Source organism: Caretta caretta, chromosome 4 (assembly GCF_965140235.1).
Source record: "Caretta caretta isolate rCarCar2 chromosome 4, rCarCar1.hap1, whole genome shotgun sequence".
Lineage (NCBI taxonomy): Eukaryota > Metazoa > Chordata > Testudines > Cheloniidae > Caretta > Caretta caretta.
In genome coordinates, this window is record NC_134209.1 from 78,230,385 (window position 1) to 78,236,851 (window position 6,467).

The 6,467-nt window shown below is 42.6% G+C and overlaps 1 long non-coding RNA gene across 1 annotated transcript in view; it reads right to left on the bottom strand.

Moving 5' to 3' along the window:
• The window catches only part of LOC142071768 (uncharacterized), a 29,337-nt gene extending 23,416 nt beyond the window's left edge, over window positions 1-5,921 (bottom strand). Inside the window, exon 1 of the long non-coding RNA XR_012667961.1 lies at window positions 5,844-5,921. This is a non-coding gene — a long non-coding RNA (uncharacterized LOC142071768). The remainder of the gene's footprint in view (window positions 1-5,843) is intronic.
• Between the last annotated feature and the right edge of the window lie 546 nt (window positions 5,922-6,467).

Below are 6,467 nucleotides of genomic sequence, written 5' to 3' on the forward strand. Positions count from 1 at the left end.
GTTGGTTGTTCGGCTGGTTCCGGTTCTGGGACTGGTTCCGTCTGGGTCTCTGGGACTGGATCCACTACTGCTGTTGCAGACATTGGCCTGGGGTCCAGGTCCATCACCTCTGACTGGGTCCTGATAGAAGTTTCCGGAACAGAGCTAGGCCTCACGGCTTGTTTAGCCTGGCTGCGGGTGACCATTCCCACCCTCTTGGCCTGCTTCACATGATTGGCCAAGTCTTCCCCCAACAGCATGGGGATGGGATAATCATCATAGACTGCAAAAGTCCACATTCCTGACCAGCCCTTGTACTGGACAGGCAACTTGGCTGTAGGCAAATTGAAAGAGTTGGACTTGAAGGGTTGAATCGTCACTTGGATCTCTGGGTTGATTAAATTGGGGTCCACTAAGGAAGCATGGATAGCTGACACTTGTGCTCCGGTGTCCCTCCACGCGGTGACCTTCTTCCCGCCCACACTCACAGTTTCCCTCCGCTCCAAGGGTATCTGGGAGGTATCTGGGCCTGTGGACCTCTGGTGTGATTCCGGTGCAATGAACTGTAATCTGTTGGGGTTCTTGGGGCAGTTGGCCTTTACATGCCCCAGCTCGTTATACTTAAAACATCGTCCAGCTGACGGGTCACTGGGGCGAGGAGGGTTGCTGGAGAATGGGGTGGTGGGACGATAAGGGGTCTGGAGGGTTCTTTGGGAGGTAGGTGGGGCTTTGGGCGGCCCCCGGTAATAAGGTGTGGTCTGGGGTGGTCCCTTCTGGTCTCCGCTCCAACTGCGACCAGTTTTCTTCTTCTCTGCCACCTCCACCCATCTGGCTCCAATCTCTCCTGCCTCAATTACAGTTTTGGGTTTCCCATCTAGGATGTATCTTTCTATTTCCTCAGGAACACCCTCTAAGAATTGTTCCATTTGCATTAGGAAGGGCAAATTTACTGGAGATTCAACACTTGTTCCTGATATCCAGGCATCCCAATGTTTCACAATGTGGTAGGCATGTCGGGTAAATGACATGTCTGGTTTCCACCTTAGGGCTCTGAACCTCCGACGAGACTGCTCGGGTGTTATCCCCATTCTGACTCTCGCCTTGGATTTAAACAGTTCATACTTGTTCATGTGTTCTTTAGGCATTTCAGCTGCCACCTCAGCTAAGGGTCCACTGAGCTGCGACCTCAGCTCTACCATGTATTGGTCAGTAGAGATGTTGTACCCAAGGCAGGCCCTTTCAAAGTTTTCTAAGAAGGCCTCAGTATCATCACCTGCCTTGTAGGTGGGGAACTTTCTGGGATGGGAAGTGGTACCTGGAGAAGGATTGCTAGGGTTTGTTGGTATATTCTGCAGGGCCTTTATCCTCTCCACCTCCTCCACATGCTTCCTCTCTTTTTCCTTCTCCTCCTCCACATGCTTCCTCTCTTTTTCCTTCTCCTCCTCCACATGCTTCCTTGCATCCATTTCCCTCTTGTGGGCAGCCTCCTGTACCTCCTTCTCCAGCCGCATGAGTTCTATCTGTCTTTCATGTTCCCTTTGTCTTTCCTCAGCCTGAAATTTGGCTAATTCCAGCTGTAGTTGAGCTGAGGATTTGGTCATTCTAACCTCTCTGTTTTTAACTAACTTTACACCCGAGGTTTAGAAATAAACAAACAAAACTTGGCTGTAAAATTTTGCTGTGCTGCAATAGAATACCTATTCTCTGATAGTGATTGTCAGCCTACAGAAAAAGACAATTCCCTTGTCTCTGCTCTGGGCCCAAATTAAAGCAAAAAACCTCCAACTGCTTGGAAACCTGCTTACCCAGCCCAAAGAAAAAGCAAATGGGTAGAACACACACCCCCTATTTACTTTTAGGAAGAAAAGAAAAAAAAAACCTCTGGATTGGAAGATTTCCCTGCAGGAGTTAAGTACCCTGCCTCCAGGCAAAAAAAACCCTGCAATTCACAAGATAATCCCCTTTTGTCTCTGCTTGGCCACAAAGCAGAGAGAAACCAAGCTGCTTTCAGTTTCAAAGCTGCTTTCTGGACTTTCTTTCCAAAGAAAAAAAAATTTTCCTTTTTAAAATCTGTATTTCTAGTTCAAAAAATCTCAACTGGATCTCAAATGATTTCAGGTTAATCCCACCACTGTGCCACCATGTCAAGTTTCCTCCCCCACTCTGAACTCTAGGGTACAGATGTGGGGACCTGCATGAAAAACCTCCTAAGCTTATCTTTACCAGCTTAGGTCAAAACTTCCCCAAGGTACAAGATATTACACCCGTTATCCTTGGAATGGCCGCTACCACCACCAAACTAATACTGGTTACTGGGGAAGAGCTGTTTGGACGCGTCTTTCCCCCCAAAATACTTCCCAAAACCTTGCACCCCACTTCCTGGACAAGGTTTGGTAAAAAGCCTCACCAATTTGCCTAGGTGACTACAGACCCAGACCCTTGGATCTTAAGAACAATGAACAATCCTCCCAACACTTGCACCCCCCCTTTCCTGGGAAATGTTGGATAAAAAGCCTCACCAATTTGCATAGGTGACCACAGACCCAAACCCTTGGATCTGAGAACAATGAAAAAGCATTCAGTTTTTTACAAGAAGACTTTTAATAAAAAATAGAAGTAAATAGAAATAAAGAAATCCCCCCTGTAAAATCAGGATGGTAGATATCTTACAGGGTAATTAGATTCAAAAACATAGAGAACCCCTCTAGGCAAAACCTTAAGTTACAAAAAAGATACACAGACAGAAATAGTTATTCTATTCAGCACAATTCTTTTCTCAGCCATTTAAAGAAATCATAATCTAACACATACCTAGCTAGATTACTTACTAAAAGTTCTAAGACTCCATTCCTGTTCTGTCTCTGGCAAGAGCAGCACACAGACAGACCCAAACCCTTTGTTTGTCTCCCTCCTCCCAGCTTTTGAAAGTATCTTGTCTCCTCATTGGTCATTTTGGTCAGGTGCCAGCGAGGTTACCTTTAGCTTCTTAACCCTTTACAGGTGAGAGGAGCTTTCCCCTGGCCAGGAGGGATTTCAAAGGGGTTTACCCTTCCCTTTATTTTTATGACAACCTGCCAAACCTGTATAGTATTTTACATGACCATCTCTGACATGCCTCCTGTCCTCTTTTAGTACCTTTCCAAATCTACCTAAAGCCTTTGCATCTGCTGCTTCATAGGCATATAACTTAGTTCTTCCTCCAGCTATCCCAGGGCATTAGTGGCCATGGCCAGTATTTCTCTCGAAATTCCTCTCTTTCACAGGCTGATTTGTTTTCTTCAGTTAGCTCAGTAGCCTTCACACTGGGATGTTCTGATCTCACACAGTCACATAAAGTGGATGCCTATACTGCTTAAAAGGGGATGATGTTAGATTACCCACAGAGTCCCTCCATGCTCGCTCAGTTGTTACTAATGCACCTACATTACTGTACATTTGAAGCACAGAAAGCTGTTAATAGTATCTCAAGAGCAGCTGCTAAGTGGGGCCAAAGGGCAGTCCAGGCCATGCTTTTTTTTTTTTTTTTTTTCCCAGATAAACAGGGAGGCTTGTCTTGGGGAACCATTTGCTTCCAGCTAAACAACAGGTACTAAAGTGTAGGTTCCTTTGCCGACATAGAGACAGTGCCAGGGTAATGTTCAGTGCCAAAAGCTCTGCTGCCGAATGGAATACTGATTTTGCAGGGTTCATGGATGTAGTCATTAGGCAAAATTGTCCTTTGATCTTTTCAAATAAAAACAGGAAATACTGCAATGCAATGAGTATTGACCAAAATTGTAGTGGAGATCCTGTTTAACAATGTTTGGTTGTTGCTTTCATTCAGAATGATTCTTTTACAATTAAGATTTCCTGGATCTGGACTTTTAAGAGCTTTTTCCACCTCTTACTGTAATATACAAGATGGGAAGTTGCATTCCTACCGAGGATCAGGCAGCTATCTCCACACACACATCCCAAAGGTACTATTCCACTGCAGCAATTATCCTGAACAATAACTAACTGCAGTGAATTAAACTCGACTTTCTTCTCATACGCTCTGAGCTGAAGGCTTTTCAACATTACAAAATACAAATCACTGCAAGTGGACGGTTTCTTTATTACTTAGCCAGCCAAATGCACAGGCAAGAGCCAGAGAGCATGCCTTTTAGTTGGTTAGGTCATCTATTTCTTGCTCATCATATGTAGTTTTTATTTCTGTAGAAGGGGAAGAGTTTCAAAAATTATTTGAGGATTTCCTAGACAAGGTGGCACAAAAGAGCTTTCTATGCAAACTATTTCAGCCCAGTTAAGATCCATGAACCCTCAGCCATTTCAAATACACGAAGCATCAACTGTGGCCCAAAAGAGGGCACCCTCTTCAGTTGGTAGTTGTACAAACTTGATCTAATATTGTACTTTTTATCATCGTATTTTATAGAGTACAAAATTCAACTTCTACAGGCTTAAAATTACACTGTTTTGTGAATATATTTTCACTCCACAATCTGTATGGGATAACGACTCCCAAGACTTATAACTGCCCTGCATCCAGTGCAAGAACTGTCATGGAGGTCAGTGGGAATTGTACACATGGATGTAGGGCAGTGTGTGTCCCTAAACGTGTATGTTCTTTCTTCATGCACAGAGACCAGATGGCACATGCATCGGGCAATGAATCAGTTCAGTAGTCATAGTCATATTTAAAATAGACTAGGGATTGGAAGAATAAACAGTATGTTGCTGATTAAATAAATATGCCACAAGTTTTAATAAAATGATTTACAGTACATCTCTCTCTCTCACACGCACACACACACACGCACACAGAGTAAAAAAAAAAAATAAAGTCCCTAATAAATCTCTTATCATTAGAATTACTTGAACCTCATCTAAAGTGAACAGGTAGGGTGAATCACATGTAGTGTGTGCCAGATCCAATCATTTGGTGGTAATTTCCCATAATCAATATATGTAGCATACTTTTATAATTATTTAGGCTCATTTTTACCCTCCATTTAAAGTAGTTCTCAGGAAAGCCTGATATAATTTGCTGTTTTGTTACAAAATGATGACTTTGGCCAAACTACACATTTTTTACCTTCTTATTAGAACTAGTCAAAGGTCAAAATTGGAAGCTCAAATCCAAACCTCTAATCCAAATTCCAACAGAGATTGGAAGGGAGATTTCAAATCTGAATCGCCAGATGGCAGAGTACAGCAATCACTGCAATTAACTGTGGGATGTGTATAGAATGTTACATTTTCATTTAATATTAATGGTAGGACCAGGTTCTAAAACTGTTTCTATACTTATAAAATAGCAATATCCCTACATACAGACAGAGAAGGGAAATTCAGGTTCACAGTTAGGGTTGTTGGGAAATTTCTTGGATAACTACAATCAATGATCTGATAATGTTGCTTTAAATTATTGAATGTGTTTACAACTTTAACTACACCTCTTAAGTAGAGGTGGATCTTTAGAACTCCAATGGGACTCAGGCACAGGCATGTGCTTAAAGTTATGCATGTGCTTAAATGCTTTCCTGAATAGGGATGGACAGAAGCTCATGCTTAATGCTAAGGATATTCTTCAGAGTTTTAGTGAAACAAAGCCATTTTTAGATGCTCACATGACAGGGTGCTGGGCATTGTATTGTTACCTGGTGTTTCCTGGACCCAAAGCAGTGGGAACTTAACAGTTTCTCTCCATATGGTGAGAATATGGAATAAATCAATGGGAACACAGCTCCTCTGTCTGATAAATGATTGGTACAAACACAGGGCTTTTACCTAAAAACACCTCTTTTATTAGATCTCAAGCGCACACACACACATATATTCTGTAGCAGTAGGTTCAGAGCACCCCAAATATTTATACTTACCCAAAGTCTGAGATGGTTTAGAGTGATCAACAGCCAGGCTTCCTGGAGGCCCTCCTTCTGTCCAGCTGCTGGGGAGTATAGGTGTCAGTTTCTTGCCCAAAGAAAAGTTTCTTCGGACTGCTTCAAAGCACACTTTCTAATTAAACTCATTATAGAATTTCTCTGAACAAAGCACATAACTCAAAATAGCCCCTAATAGGCTAACAATTTCCCTAGCAACAGCCAGTAACAGTTCATTATTCTCCTTATCAGCAGAGCGGATTCAGCAAAAAAACTTATAAACACAGATAACCAGAATCAAGGTCAGTTTTCCACATTTCCCCTCCTTCTCATGAATCTGTTCTTTCACTTTATCTATCCCAGTCAGTAAAACTGCAGCTTGCAGCTGTTTTTTCTGCCTAAGCAAGGCCAGATTTTTGTCCTGACTCTGTGGTGTCCTTGCTTCCAGCTTAAGTGGGGGGTTAAATGCAGAAGATGGCTGCGGATTATGTCAAATCCAGTTCTCTCTCAACAGTGTAAACATACCTAGGTAGATAGAGATCTCTTCTTGAATACATAGACCTTTCATAGTGTTTATATATTTCTTCACCAATTCAGAAAGATTGATTTTTGCCTAGGCAGTCC